This window comes from Lycium barbarum, chromosome 1 (assembly GCF_019175385.1).
Source record: "Lycium barbarum isolate Lr01 chromosome 1, ASM1917538v2, whole genome shotgun sequence".
Lineage (NCBI taxonomy): Eukaryota > Viridiplantae > Streptophyta > Magnoliopsida > Solanales > Solanaceae > Lycium > Lycium barbarum.
This window is the reverse complement of record NC_083337.1, coordinates 89,134,384-89,149,850: the sequence shown is the minus strand read 5'-3', so window position 1 is coordinate 89,149,850 and position 15,467 is coordinate 89,134,384.

Here is a 15,467-nt window from a genome sequence, read left to right as displayed (position 1 = left end):
AAAGGTTTGATAGACTCCGGCTCAATTATAAATCGACCCGCAATATATGGAGTAACATATAATAATGTGGAGCCCGGATCAATCAAAGCATATACATTATGAGAGAATACCGATAATATACCTGTGACCACATCAGGAGAAGACTCAATATTTTGACGTCCAGCCAAAGCATAAATACGGTGCTGAGGACCGCTAGTACTGGGAGTTGTGCCTCTACCTCTACCATGGCCGACTGGCGCATGTGAACCTGGCCCCGTAGGGCGTACAGATGCCGAAGATCCGGCTACCGACCCTGATGGCTGGGTCCTACCTCTACCATGTACTGAGGGGCAATCACGCATAATATGGCCTGGCCGACCACATGAATAGCAAGCGTCTGAACCTGATCGGCACTGACCCCAATGCAACTTTCCACACTGAGAACATCGTGGTACGGGTGGCCTTGGCTGGCCTGAATCACCTCTAAACTGAGACTCCGAATAACCCTAACTCGGCTCGGAACGAGTAGATCTGTCAAATCTCTGCCCCGTGAACTGTGGAGGTGTACTGGTCATAGAATAGCCTGAATGGCTGGGAAACTGCTGTCTGTGTCCTCCCCTGGACTCGCTCCTAGAACCCGAAGGTCTGGCCCTCTTGTTATGGCCCTTATCCTGCTCACGTTCATTTTTCCACTGCTGTAGGTGTTCCTCTAATTCCTGAGCATGTGCCTGAATGCGTGCAATATCCATGCCATCCTGAAGGGACGTAGTTAAGCATTTATCCATCAAGTGTGGCCCTAGGCCTTTCACAAACCGGTGCACCCGATCGCCCATATCCGCTACCACGGCCGAAGCATACCTAGCCAAGGAATTAAAGCGGAGACTATACTCTGTAGCACTCATGCTACCTTGCCTCAGATTCAAGAATTTATCGGCCCTAGCTCGCCGAACTTCTAGAGGCATGTAGTGACGAAGAAAAGCATCGACAAACTCTTGCCACACTGACGGAGGTGTATTGGCTCCCCGCGAAGCCATCCATACTGTATACCACTGGATCGAGATATCTCTCAATCTATAGGACGCTAGCTCTACCGACTCAGTGTCTGAAGCATGTATCAACTGGAGCGTCCTTAGCATACCATCAATAAAGTCCTGGGGATCCTCCTCCGGTTTCGACCCAAATAATTCCGGGGGTTTCAAGGCAATGAAGTCACCGGCCCTTGCACTAACAGCCCTGTCACCTTGCCCTGCGCTTGGCCTCTGAGTCTGGGCTGCAACCAACTGAGTCAACAAATTAATGGCCTCTCTCACGTCTTGGCCCGAAGCATTCGGTGGAGGAGCTGGAGCTGGGGCTGAGGCTCCCACGTGCTCCTCAGTAATAGGCACTGTCTGGGAGGACTGAGATTGAGCCGCACTCTGGGACTCATCTTCCTCTACTACCGGTGGCAGTGCTCTTTCAGCCCGCTTTTCTGCCACTGTCTTGCCCTTTTGGGATGCTCTAGCCTTTTCTTTTTAGGCATCTCTGAAATACACAACACACGACTTAGGAACAAGAATTTCTTACATCATAGCTCTATCGCACGATTCTTATGAAGAAAGAAAGTCATATATTCCTAAAATGTCCGCAGCTTCTCGTTTATAAGTGTGGCGCGCAACACACTCATAACCAAGACTCTACTAGACACGGCTCGTAGACACATCCTAGGACTGAACTGCTCTGATACCACTTTTGTCACGACCCGACTCGGGGCCGCGACGAGCACCCGGTGCTAACCCACCCGAGCACCCTCTTAGCTTACTCTTATACTTACATCTAGGTGATCCACATAATTATACATGCATTTCCATTGATTCGTCAACTAGTCCCATATGGACAACCACACATTTATATCATCATAGGCATTTATGCAACATCAATATACATGGGCCAACGTGGCCGACAAAATGATATAAAAAACATAGGCCGACAAGGCCAAACACATCTACCCACACACACACATGTCTACGAGCCTCTAAGAGTATGACATATCGTATGAGCGGGACAGGACCCCGCTATGCCCATAATTTTATATACACAAAAGAATAAGTACCCAAAAGCTACGGCTCCGAAAGAAATGGAGCTCTGCTATGCAATCTCTGAATAAGCAGCTATGGATAAAGTCTGTCTCCCTGTGCACCTGCGGGCATGACGCAGCGTCCACAAACAAAAGGACGTCAGTACGAAGAATGTACTGAGTATGTAAAGCATGATCAACATTGTCACGACCCAACTCCGTAGGCCGCGACTAGTGTCCGTGCTGGACACTCAAACGTACCCAATAACCTAAATTAGCAAACGACAGAATATTTTCAAATATAGAAGTCGCTTGGCATTAATAATAACCATAAATGAACCGACACCGTACATGGAAGCCGATGAGGCTGTCATAGATCATATCATACCCAAACATATACAGAACCCACACAAGTATGTCTACAGACCTCTACAGATCATAACAAAATCATAAGACGGGACAGGGCCCCATCATACCCCTGAATAGCATACATATATATAATAGTGACGGACTGTACCAAAATATAGGCTCAGGACAAAAGAGCGCTCCCAACATAGCAGAATAGATGTCCTAGGCAGGCGGTCAGCAAATCTGTCTTCTGTACCTGCGCGGCATAAAAACGCAGCCCCCGAAGAAAGGGGGTCAGTACGAAATATGTACTGAGTATGTAAAGCACGGAACGTAGTAAACAAAGTCATAATCAGAACAGAAGGTACAGAAAATGGACAGAATATCCAGATTAGCAAAATATTGATCATAAAGCATAAATAGTATTTGATGAAAACATATGTCGTACCTGGTCCCAATACGGAACAAGATCATAACCGAAACAGGACTTACAGAGAAGTGAGTGTGACCTCCGAAGTATCAAATGCATATTTTCAAAACATGAGGAGTGTGTTCAGAAACATATACCATATCATGTCCGACCCCTGCCAAGGGCTCGGCGAAACAGAACGTGGCCACCCCCCGACGCTGGTGCCACCATACATAAGGAACAGAGTAGGCGATAACCCCGTAACATAACATATCATATCATATCAGATGGCCATATCAGATCATATCATATCAGAATGTGTGTACATGGCACAGCATACTCCAAAACCCATGTACATATATACCTGCCCCCTCACATCGAGGCACGGCGAACAATGCAATGGAATACGCTTGACAACATATGCTGGCCCGGGCTCAGTGTGGGAAACATTGGGGCATCCACGAATGGAGTAGTGAGAGACTAAATGCAACAAAATATCACAGATTTCCAGAGACTCAATGAGGCATATCGAATGACAAATCGAATCAATGAAGTCGGACAGAATCATAGTAGGTGTATGTCGTATGTCATAATGAGTTACGGAAGAATAATCCTTCTGGGATCATTTTCATATTCCAAAATAGTCTACCAGGCTCGAGGGAATCATTAAAACAATTTTCCTTAGTAGTTAAAAGGATAGTTAAAACGTTTCATTTTTATATTGTTCGAAAATAAGGCAATAGTACAATAAGAGAGCAAAGCGGGAATAGTGGAGCTAAACGTAATACAAAAATATTGTACCTTTACAGAGACTCAATATAGTATCCAGAATAAGTATCATTAGTGGTTGGAAACGTAGTTAAGACGTTTCCTTAAAAATTGCTTGAAATCAAGTTACAAAGGACCATAAGGGTAAAATCGGAAAAAGTGGGCCCGCCTCAGGACAAACAAGCCGGCAGGCTCAATTTACGTATTTTAAACTTGTGGGGTCATCTACAGAGGTCATAGGGATGTTCCATAACTTTCTAGGCAGTTTAGAGAAGTTTGCATAATTTTTTTTAATAAAGTATACTTAAAGGGTTCAATCATATTGAACGAAAAAGTGATAATTTCAAACGCGGATTCCGACGGGCAGAATATCTTCCGAGGCCCGAATCCGCTTCTAGTATACCTAGGGCATGCCAAAAGAAGGATTGGGATAGCTTTACATACCTTTTACGCACTTTACGCCTTTCCAAGTTCACTTCCCGTTTCGTCCAAAATCTGCAAATGGTCACATTTACCAAATGTTAACCATAAGGCTTTAGGCTTAAATCTAAAGTCAACACTTTTCTACAGAAATTTGGGCAGCATCTCCCCTATACATGTAGCGTCCCCGAGAATTCAACTCGGCCAAAACAATCAACAACAACCCAACAACAACATCAACAACAACAACAACAATCACTATAAACACAATCTAACTTAACTAGCTATCTTTCCGACATAATGTGATAACCTTCATTTCAACTTCAATTTCCAAACTAATCTCAATGGTTTCTCATTCACCATTAATCTAGATCATCACAATATAATTTAGAAGCATTTCATATCGTTTCCACAAAATATTCATACAATATATAAAATATATAACTTTCCACCAAAGTCATAATTCATTCAAAACTTCTAACCTTTGACAAACATATTCATAATATGATTCCATCTTCCAAGTTCATCAATAACCATCATAATTTGCACCCTAACAACTTCATTTTCATAATGTCGTAAGATCATACCTAAACGACATAAGCTTCTACATTCCATTTCAATGCAAACTTATATCATTTTACCTTTATTTACATTGCAAGCATCACAACAACACAACTAACATATTAAACAAAATTTGATTAAATCTCATTTCCTCAAGGAGTGCCACACGACCAAGTGCCCCTTTTACCATTTCAACCAAATTAATTTAACTTACATTCTCAATATAAATTCCACACTACTCACAACTAGAATACAACATAAATTCAACTCACCATGGGTATACAACCATATACATACACGGCCACATAACATATCACATACCCTCTTTGCAAACATCCATTTTTCCATACTTTCAACTCATTTCCATATACTACAACACAAACAAACCTTCATAACATAGCAAGGAGGGATAAATTCTTACCTTTTCTCTTCAACTTCTTCACTTAATTAAGTTGTTATATTGAAGAAACAAGTGCTCCTTCCTCCCAAACAATTGCACCAAGTTATAGAGGACCCTTAATATAGTGGGAAAATCACAAAACAATAATTTTTGGAGGGAGAATTTTTATGGTGATTTTCTTGAGCATAGGACCGAATGGCCTTTCAAGGTTTGCTCTTGTTCTTCATCTTTTGTTTTGTTGAAGGTTCTCTTAGATAAATAATGAATATATGGTCCTTTATATTAATTTGGCACATGGAAAAATTTATTAAAATTGTGGGCTTGGATCATGCACATGGCCGGCCACCCTTCTCTTATGGGCCTTAATTCCATCCAATTTCCAATGACTTGTGGATCACATTTTTGTAATTCCCGAAACTAATTTCCGAAATTTCAATTTTGCCCTTGGCCTTCCTCAACACTTCCACACCAATATTTTTCATTTACAACACCCACATAGATTAATTCAAATCAACATATGACCTTATTCCTTACAAATCAAGATTATTTCGAATTTTCCCAAACACGCAAAAATACGGGAAATAACAAACATCAATATAGAAGCATAGTAGATATCATACGAAGATAGCATAGGAGAGGAGACAGTAATATCATCATCATCATATCGCTTACTTGCATACATCGTCGTTCGTATCCCATAATAATACTCGTACCATACTTGTGCTCATATTCGTATACATTCCCCTATTCACATTCATATACATAGTCTTTTCACATTCATATTCATATGATATACATAGCCATACACTTATATACATACATAGCGTACCCGACCATAAGGCTCAGTGTTTCGTACGTACTTGGCCAACCAAGGCTCAATGTTCTCTCTACATGGCAATACCAAGGCTTCAGGGTTATCCGTACCATCTGCAGAGGTGTGCGCGCGTTACGTAATCGTATACATACTTTATACATAATCATATACATATATCCTACCCGGCGTTATAAGCTCGAGGTATCATTATAGCCCTTCATAGGAACATATACATATATCATAGCTCGTAAGCATCTTTAATCTCATTTTACTCTCATCATCATTTCTATCCTCATCACTATCGTTACATCTACATTATGGACATACTCGTCAAGCGAGGAACATAGTATAATCATAGTACATATCAAGGGCCATGAGCTTATGAGCTCGGAATGTCAACCATGTGGAGACAACATACTCATATAGAGGAATTAGGAATTTGGCCAACAACCATGCCTTATGAAAGAAGTGTTAGCCTTACATACCTTTCCGTCGAACTATTCTACGCTTGCACGTTCCCTTCCAATGCTAGCGTTTATACCTTCATTAATATCATAACAATGGCCATTAGTCATTCGCATTATCCACATTATCTAGAATTCCTCAATTTGCCTCTAATTCACCCACATTCATGATTATAACACCCATCTTCATCCATTCGTCTAAAGTTTTTAGTTCATGATCTTAATACCATTTATAACACATTCATATCACAACACAACAACATTCATAACTCAATTCAAACTATTTCTCAAAATGTCACTATTCATCATTCATGACCTAGTTGACCACATTTTCTACAATCCATGTATTTTAATTCTCCAATACCTTAAACATCTTGTAAAAATCATGAATCTTACTTTAGAAGTTGTAGGAACAAGCTCTGGTTGATAATACTCTTCTTTGAGCAAAACCCTAGTTTTTCTCCATTTGGATTTCTTGACTTGGATGATCCTTGATGATTCCCTTATCCTTGATTCACTTGTCTTAATGTTATGGATGACTTATAATCCTTGAAAGCTCATATAATAAATGTAGAGAGAAGTTCTAGAGAGAAGTGGTGTAATGTTGTAATGAAATAAAATAAGTCTTGATCCTCATATTTAATGAATTGGAAAATCTGTGCTGGGTGAACAGTGGTCGTCCATGGAGGTTTACGGTCCGTATTTCAGTTTACGGACTGTCCCTCGTGGTCGTTTTTAAGCTTAAGCAGAACCAGAAACTTTAGCCTGCATGCATGGTGATTTACGACCATGGTTTACGGGCCGTAAATCACTTTACGGTCCGTCCACCAGGTCGTATTTAGCCATTTCCTCAGCTGGCAGAAAGTTGAAGTTGGACATGCCAGTTTACGATGTCATGTTTACGGACCGTATTGCACTTTACGGTCCGTATTTTGCACTATACGACCACTGGGCAGTTTTGCCGACTTTCAATTTTTCTCATTTCTCGACTTTTCATTCTAATCATCCACATCCCTTTACATACATTTCCCATGAAACATTATTCACTCGCACTCCTCGCACACATCATTAGTTCATTTACTTGCGTACCAACGGGAAATTTTCTGAGGTGTAACATTCTACACCCCTTAGGAACATTCGTCCTCGAATGTTAAAGGCTTGGGGAATTCTATAAAAATTTCGCCAGAGTTTCCTCTGTAATGTGGCACTACCACCCTGTCACAACAACCCACAATAACAATGCCTCACAGGGCAGTAATACAACAACACTAGAAATTTGGCCACACAAGACCTGAATGTATAAAAGGAAAACATGCATACCTTATGATTTTGACGTCTCATCTTGGACTTCTTCCAGGGGCTGAAATAAATGTGGGTATTTGGATCGCATATTCTCTTCTGCTTCCCATGTCATTTCCTCTCGATTGTTATTTCTCCACAGAACTTTAATTGAGGCCACTTCTTTGTTTCTAAGCCTCCGTACTTGCCTATCTAATATGGCAATGGGTATTTCATCATAAGTTAACTTTTCTATCACTTGAATATCATTCACTGGGACGATCCTCGTAGGATCTCCAACACACTTCCGAAGCATCGAGACATGAAATACTGGATGGACTGACTCCAAATCTGGAGGTAGATCTAGCTCGTAGGCCACTTTTCCAATTTTGCGCACAATTTCGTATGGCCCAATCTCATCACGCCCTTCATTGGCGACACTTTCAAGAATACCCAATCTTTCACTTCGAACTCTAAGTCTCTTCGAATTTGAGCCGCTAGCAACCGATCTTTTACAAGCTTAACTTTCTCTATTGCTTGCTTGACCAAGTCTGGCCCTATCAACTTAGCTTCTCCGGTTTCAAACCACCCACTTGGGGATCTACACTTTCGCCCATATAGAGCCTCATACGGTGCCATTTGAATGCTAGAATGATAACTGTTATTTTAAGCAAACTCAATGAGTGGAAAATGGTCATCCCAATTTCCTCCAAAATCTATCATACATGCCCGTAACATATCTTCAAGAGTCTGAATAGTACGTTCAGCTTGCCCATCAGTCTGTGGGTGAAACGCCGTGCTTAGGCGCACATGGGTCCCTAAACCTTCTTGGAAAGACCCCCAAAACTTGGCTGTAAATTAAGTCCCTCTATCGGAGATAATAGATACCGGAACGCCGTGGAGTCTCACTATCTCTTTAAGATAAAGCTTGGCATAATCTTCTGCCATATAGGTCGTTCCGACTGGTAAGAAATGCGCTGACTTTGTGACCCTATCCACGATCACCCATATAGAATCATATTTACGTTGAGAACGGGGTAACCCTGTAATGAAATCCATATTAATCACTTCCCACTTCCAAGTTGGGACTTCTATAGCTTGCAATAAGCCACCCGACTTTTGGTGCTCTATCTTCACTTGTTGAAAATTAGGACACTGAGCTACGAATTCTGCTACGTCTTTCTTCATCCCATTCCACCAATATATAGTCTTAAGATCATCATACATTTTCGTCGCTTCGGGGTGAACGGAGTAACGGGAACAATGAGCTTCTCTCAAAATATGATGGCGTAGACCTGCCACATCGGGAACACATAACCTGCCTCGACATCGGAGAACTCCGTCTTCCGAAATGTCAAATGATGACCCCTCCTTCTGAGGGAGTGTATCTCTGTACTGCATTAGCATGGGATCCTCAAATTGTCGCTCTTTTACTTCCGCTACTAACGATGAAACTGCTGAATTCTGAATAATAGCTCCACTGCTACCGGAGTCCACCACTCGGACTCCTAGGCTAGCTAACTGCTGAAGATCACGGGCCATCTCTTTCTTTTCTGGTCATACATCACTTAGACATCCCATCGACCTACGGCTAAGAGCATCAGCCACAACATTTGCCTTTCCGGGGTGGTACAGGATTTCGACATTATAGTCTTTTAGCAACTCTAGCCATCGTCGTTGCCGCAAATTCAACTCTTTCTGCTTGAGGATGTACTGGAGACTCTTATGATCTGTATAAATATCCACGTGGACACCATATAAGTAATGTCTCCATATCTTTAAAGCATGGACCACCGCGGCCAATTCTAAGTCATGGGTAGGATAATTCTGCTCATGTTTCCGTAATTGTCTAGAAGCATACACAATCACCTTACCATTTTGAATCAATACACAGCCTACCCCGACGCCTGAAGCATCACAATAAATAACATATCCTTCCAATCCCTCTGGAAGTGTCAAGAATGGGGCTGAAGTCAGTCGGTCCTTCAACTCTAGGAAACTACGCTCGCAAGCATCTGTCCATTGAAACTTAGCTGACTTCTGAGTCAACTTGGTGAGCGGTGCAGAAATAGAAGAGAAACCCTCAACAAATCTTCTGTAATAACCGGCTACGCCCAAAAAGCTACAGACCTCCGTCGGGGTCGTGGGCCTTGGCCAAGTCTTCACTGCCTCAATCTTTTGGCTATCCACTCGAATACCGTCAGCTGCAACAATGTGGCCCAGAAATGCCACCGAGTTCAACCAAAACTCGCATTTGGAAAACTTCGCGAATAACTCTCGAGCTCGAAGAACTCCAAGGAAATTTGCAAATGATCCACATGCTCTGCCTTGGATCTAGAATACCCCAGGATATCATCGATGAATACAATCACGAATCGATCCAGAAAAGGCCTGAATACATTGTTCATTAAGTCCATAAACACTGTCGGTGCATTAGTTAGCCCAAACGACATTACTCGGAACTCGAAATGGCCATATCTTGTTCTGAAAGCTGTCTTAGGGATATCTTTCTCCCTAACTCTTACTTGGTGATACCCGGACCTCAAATCAATATTTGAAAACCATTTGGCACCTTGCAATTGATCAAATAAATCATCAATCCTCAGGAGGGGATACTTGTTCTTAATTGTCACTTTATTCAATTGCCGATAATCAATACACATTCTCAAAGATCCATCCTTCTTCCGGTAGAACAATACGGGTGCTCCCCACGGGGATGAACTAGGCCTAATGAAGCCTTTTTCAAGCAAGTCTTTTAATTGCTCCTTCAACTCATTCAACTCTGCGGGTGCCATCCTATAAGGAGGAATAGATATGGGTTTAGTGTCTGGCAACACATCAATCGAAAAATCGATCTCTCACTCGGGAGGAAGGCCTGGAAGCTCTTCCGGGAACACATTCGGAAATTCGTTCACTACCGGAACTGACTGAAGAGTCGGCGACTCAACTTGTACATCTTGAACTCGCACTTGGTGATAAATACACCCTTTCAAGATCATCTTCCTTGCCTTTAGATAGGAAATAAACCTACCTTTTGGTGATGCCGCACTCCCTTTCCATTCTAAGACTGGTTCTCCCGGAAACTGGAAACGAACCATCTTCATTAGGCAATCAACATTGGCGTAACAAGAAGCCAACAAATCCATGCCCATAATAACTTCAAAATCTACCATTTCTAGCTCATGCAAATCAATCATGGTACGACGATCACAAATCACAATCACACAATTCCTATATACTCGGCTAGCTATTACCGAGTCACCCACGGGTGTAGAAACCTAAAAAGGTTTGATAGCCTCCGGCTCAATTATAAATCGACCCGTAATATATGGAGTAACATATGATAATGTGGAGCCCGGATCAATCAAAGCATATACATCATGAGAGAATACCGATAATATACCTGTGACCATATCAGGAGAAAACTCAAGATCTTGGCTTCCAGCCAAAGCATACATACGGAGCTGAGGACCGCTAGTACTGGGAGCTCTGCCTCTACCTCTACCATGGCCGACTGGCGCATGTGAACCTGGCCCCGTAGGGCGTACAGATGCCGAAGATCCGGCTACCGACCCTGATGGTTGGGTCCTACCTCTACAATGTACTGAGGGGCAATCACGCATAATATGGCCTGGCCGACCACATTAATAGCAAGCGTCTGAACCTGATCGGCACTGACCCCAATGCAACTTTCCAAACTGAGAACATCGTGGTACGGGTGGCCTTGGCAGGCCTGAATCACCTCTAAACTAAGACTACGAATAACCCTGACTCGGCTCGGAACGAGTAGATCTGTCAAATCTCTGCCCCGTGAACTGTGGAGGTGTACTGGTCATAGAATAGCCTGAATGGCTGGGAAACTACTGTCTGTGTCCTCCCCTGGACTCGCTCCTCGAACCAGAAGGACTGGCCCTCTTGTTATGGCCCTTATCCTGCTCACGTTCATTTCTCCACTGCTGTAGGTGTTCCTCTAATTCCTGAGCATGTGCCTGAATGCGTACAATATCCATGCCATCCTGAAGGGACGCAGTTAAGCATTTATCCATCTAGTGTGGCCCTAGGCCTTTCACAAACCGGTGCACCCGATCGCCCATATCCGCTACCATGGCCGAAGCATACCTAGCCAAGGAATTGAAGCGGAGACTATACTCTGTAGCACTCATGCTACCTTGCCTCAGATTCAAGAATTTATCGGCCCTAGCTCGCTGAACTTCTGGAGGCATGTAGTGACGGAGAAAAGCATCGACAAACTCTTGCCATACCGGCGGAGGTGCATTGGCTCCCCGCGAAGCCATCCATACTATATACCACTGGATCGAGATATCTCTCAATCTATAGGACGCTAGCTCTACCGACTCAGTGTCTGAAGCAGGTATCAACTGGAGCGTCCTTAGCATTCCATCAATAAAGTCCTGGGGATCCTCCTCCGGTTTCGACCCAAAGAATTCTGGGGGTTTCAAGGCAATGAAGTCACGGGCCCTTGCACTAACAGCCCTGGAGCTGGGGCTGAGGCTCCGACGTGCTCCTCAGTAATAGGCACTGTCTGGGAGGACTGAGATTGAGCCGCACTCTGGGACTCATCCTCCTCTACTACCGGTGGCGGTACTCTTTCAGCCCGCTTTTTTGCCACCGTTTTGCCCTTTTGGGCTGCTCTAGCCTTTTCTTTTTAGGCATCTCTGAAATACACAACACACGACTTAGGAATAAGAATTTCTTACATCATAGCTCCATCGCACGATTCTTATGAAGAAAGAAGGTCTTATATTCCTAAAATGTCCGCAGCTTCTCGTTTATAAGTGTGGCGCGCAACACACACATAACCAAGACTCTACTAGACACGGCTCGTAGACACATCCTAGGACTGAACTGCTCTGATACCACTTTTGTCACGACCCGACTCGGGGCCGCGACGAGCACCCGGTGCTAACCCACCCGAGCACCCTCTTAGCTTACTCTTGTACTTACATCTAGGTGATCCACATAATTATACATGCATTTCCATTCATTCGTCAACTAGTCCCATATGGACAACCACACATTTATATCATCATAGGCATTTATGCAACATCAATATACATGGGCCAACGTGGCCGACAAAATGATATACAAAACATAGGCCGACAAGGCCAAACACATCTACCCACACACACACATGTCTACGAGCCTCTAAGAGTATGACATATCGTATGAGCGGGACAGGACCCCGCTATGCCCATAATTTTATATACACAAAAGAATAAGTACCCAAAAGCTACGGCTCCGAAAGAAATGGAGCTCTGCTACGCAATCTCTGAATAAGCAGCTATGGATCAAGTCTGTCTCCCTGTGCACCTGCGGGCATGACGCAGCGTCCACAAACAAAAGGACGTCAGTACGAAGAATGTACTGAGTATGTAAAGCATGATCAACATCAATATAGAAGCATAATAGATAACATACAAAGATAGCATAGGAGGGGAGACAGTAATATCATGATCATCATATCGCTTACTTGCATACATCGTCGTTCGTATCCCATAATAATACGCATACCATACTTGTGCTCATATTCGTATACATGCCCCTATTCGCATTCATATACATAGTCTTTTCACATTCATATTCATATGATATACATAGCCATACACTTATATATATACATAGCGTACCCGACCATAAGGCTCAGTGTTTCGTACGCACTTGGCCAACCAAGGCTCAATGTTATCTCTACATGGCAATACCAAGGCTTCAGGGTTATCTGTACCATCTGCAGAGGTGTGCGCGCGTTACGTAATCGTATACATACTTTATAAATAATCATATACATATATCCTACCCGATGTTATAAGCTCGAGGTATCATTATAGCCCTTCATAGGCACATATACATATATCATAGCTCGTAAGCATCTTTAATCTCATTTTACTCTCATCATCATTTCTATCCTCATCACTATTGTTACATCTACATTATGGACTTACTCGTCAAGCGAGGAACATAGTATAATCATAGTACATATCAAGGGCCGTGAGCTTATGAGCTCGGAATGTCAACCATGTGGAGACAACATACTCATATAGAGGAATTAGGAATTTGGCCAAGAACCATGCCTTATTAAAGAAGGGTTAGCCTTACATACCTTTCTGTCGAACTATTTTACGCTTGCACGTTCCCTTCCAATGCTAGCGTTTTTACCTTCATTAATATCATAACAATGGCCATTAGTCATTCACATTATCCACATTATCTAGAATTCCTCAATTTGCCTCTAATTCACCCACATTCATGATTATAACACCCATCTTCGTCTATTCGTCTAAAGTGTTTAGTTCATGATCTTAATACCATTTATAACACATTCATATAACAACACAACAACATTCATAACTCAATTCAAACTATTTCTCAAAATGTCACTATTCATCATTCATGACTTAGTTGACCACATTTTCTAAAATCCATGTATTTTAATTCTCCAATACCTTAAACATCTTTTAAAAATCATGAATCTTACCTTAGAAGTTGTAGGAACAAGCTTTGGTTGATAATACTCTTCTTTGAGCAAAACCCTAGTTTTTCTCCATTTGGATTTCTTGACTTGGATGATCCTTGATGATTCCCTTATCCTTGATTCACTTGTCTTAATGTTATGGATGACTTATAATCCTTGAAAACTCATATAATAAATGTAGAGAGAAGTTCTAGAGAGAAGTGGTGTAATGTTGTAATGAAATAAAATAAGTCTTGATCCTCATATTTAATGAATTGGAAAATCTGTGCTGGGTGAACAGTGGTCGTCCATGGAGGTTTACGGTCCGTATTTCAGTTTACGGACCGTCCCTCGTGGTCGTTTTTAAGCTTAAGCAGAACCAGAAACTTTGGCCTGCATGCATGGTGATTTACGACCATGGTTTACGGGCCGTAAATCACTTTACGGTCCGTCCACTAGGTCGTATTTAGCCATTTCCTCAGCTGGCAGAAAGTTGATGTTGGACATGCCAGTTTACGACGTCAAGTTTACGGACCGTATTTCACTTTACGGTCCGTATTTTGCACTATACGACCACTGGGCAGTTTTGCCAACTTTCAATTTTTCTCATTTCTCGACTTTTCATTCTAATCATCCACATCCGTTTACATACATTTCCCATGAAATATTATACACTCGCACTCCTCGAACACATCATTAGTTCATTTACTTGCGTACCAACGGGAAATTTTCCGAGGTGTAACATTCTACCCCCCTTAGGAACATTCGTCTTCGAATGTTAAAGACCTGGGGAATTCTATAAAAACTTTGCCAGAGTTTCCTCTGTAATGTGGCACTACCACCCTGTCACAATAACCCACAATAACAATGCCTCACAGGGCAGTAATACAACAACACTAGAAATTTGGCCACACACGACCTGAATGTATAAAAGGAAAACATGCATACCTTATGATTTTGACGTCTCATCTTGGACTTCTTCCAAGGGCTAAAATAAATGTGGGTATTTGGATCGCATATTCTCTTCTGCTTCCCATGTCATTTCCTCTCGATTGTTATTTCTCCACAGAACTTTAATTGAGGCCACTTCTTTGTTTCTAAGCCTTCGTACTTGCCTATCTAATATGGCAATGGGTTTTTCATCATAAGTTAACTTTTTTGTCACTTGAATATCATTCACTGGGACGATCCTCGTAGGATCTCCATCACACTTCCGAAGCATCGAGACATGAAATACTGGATGGACTGACTCCAAATCTGGAGGTAGATCTAGCTCATAGGCCACTTTGCCTATTTTGCGCACAATTTCGTATGGCCCAATATATCGGGGACTGAGCTTCCCCTTTTTGCAAAATCTCATCACGCCCTTCATTGGCGACACTTTCAAGAATACCCAATCTTTCACTTCGAACTCTAAGTCTCTTCGACGATTATCCGCATAGGACTTCTGATGACTTTGAGCCGCTAGCAACCGATCTTGTACGAACTTAACTTTCTCTATTGC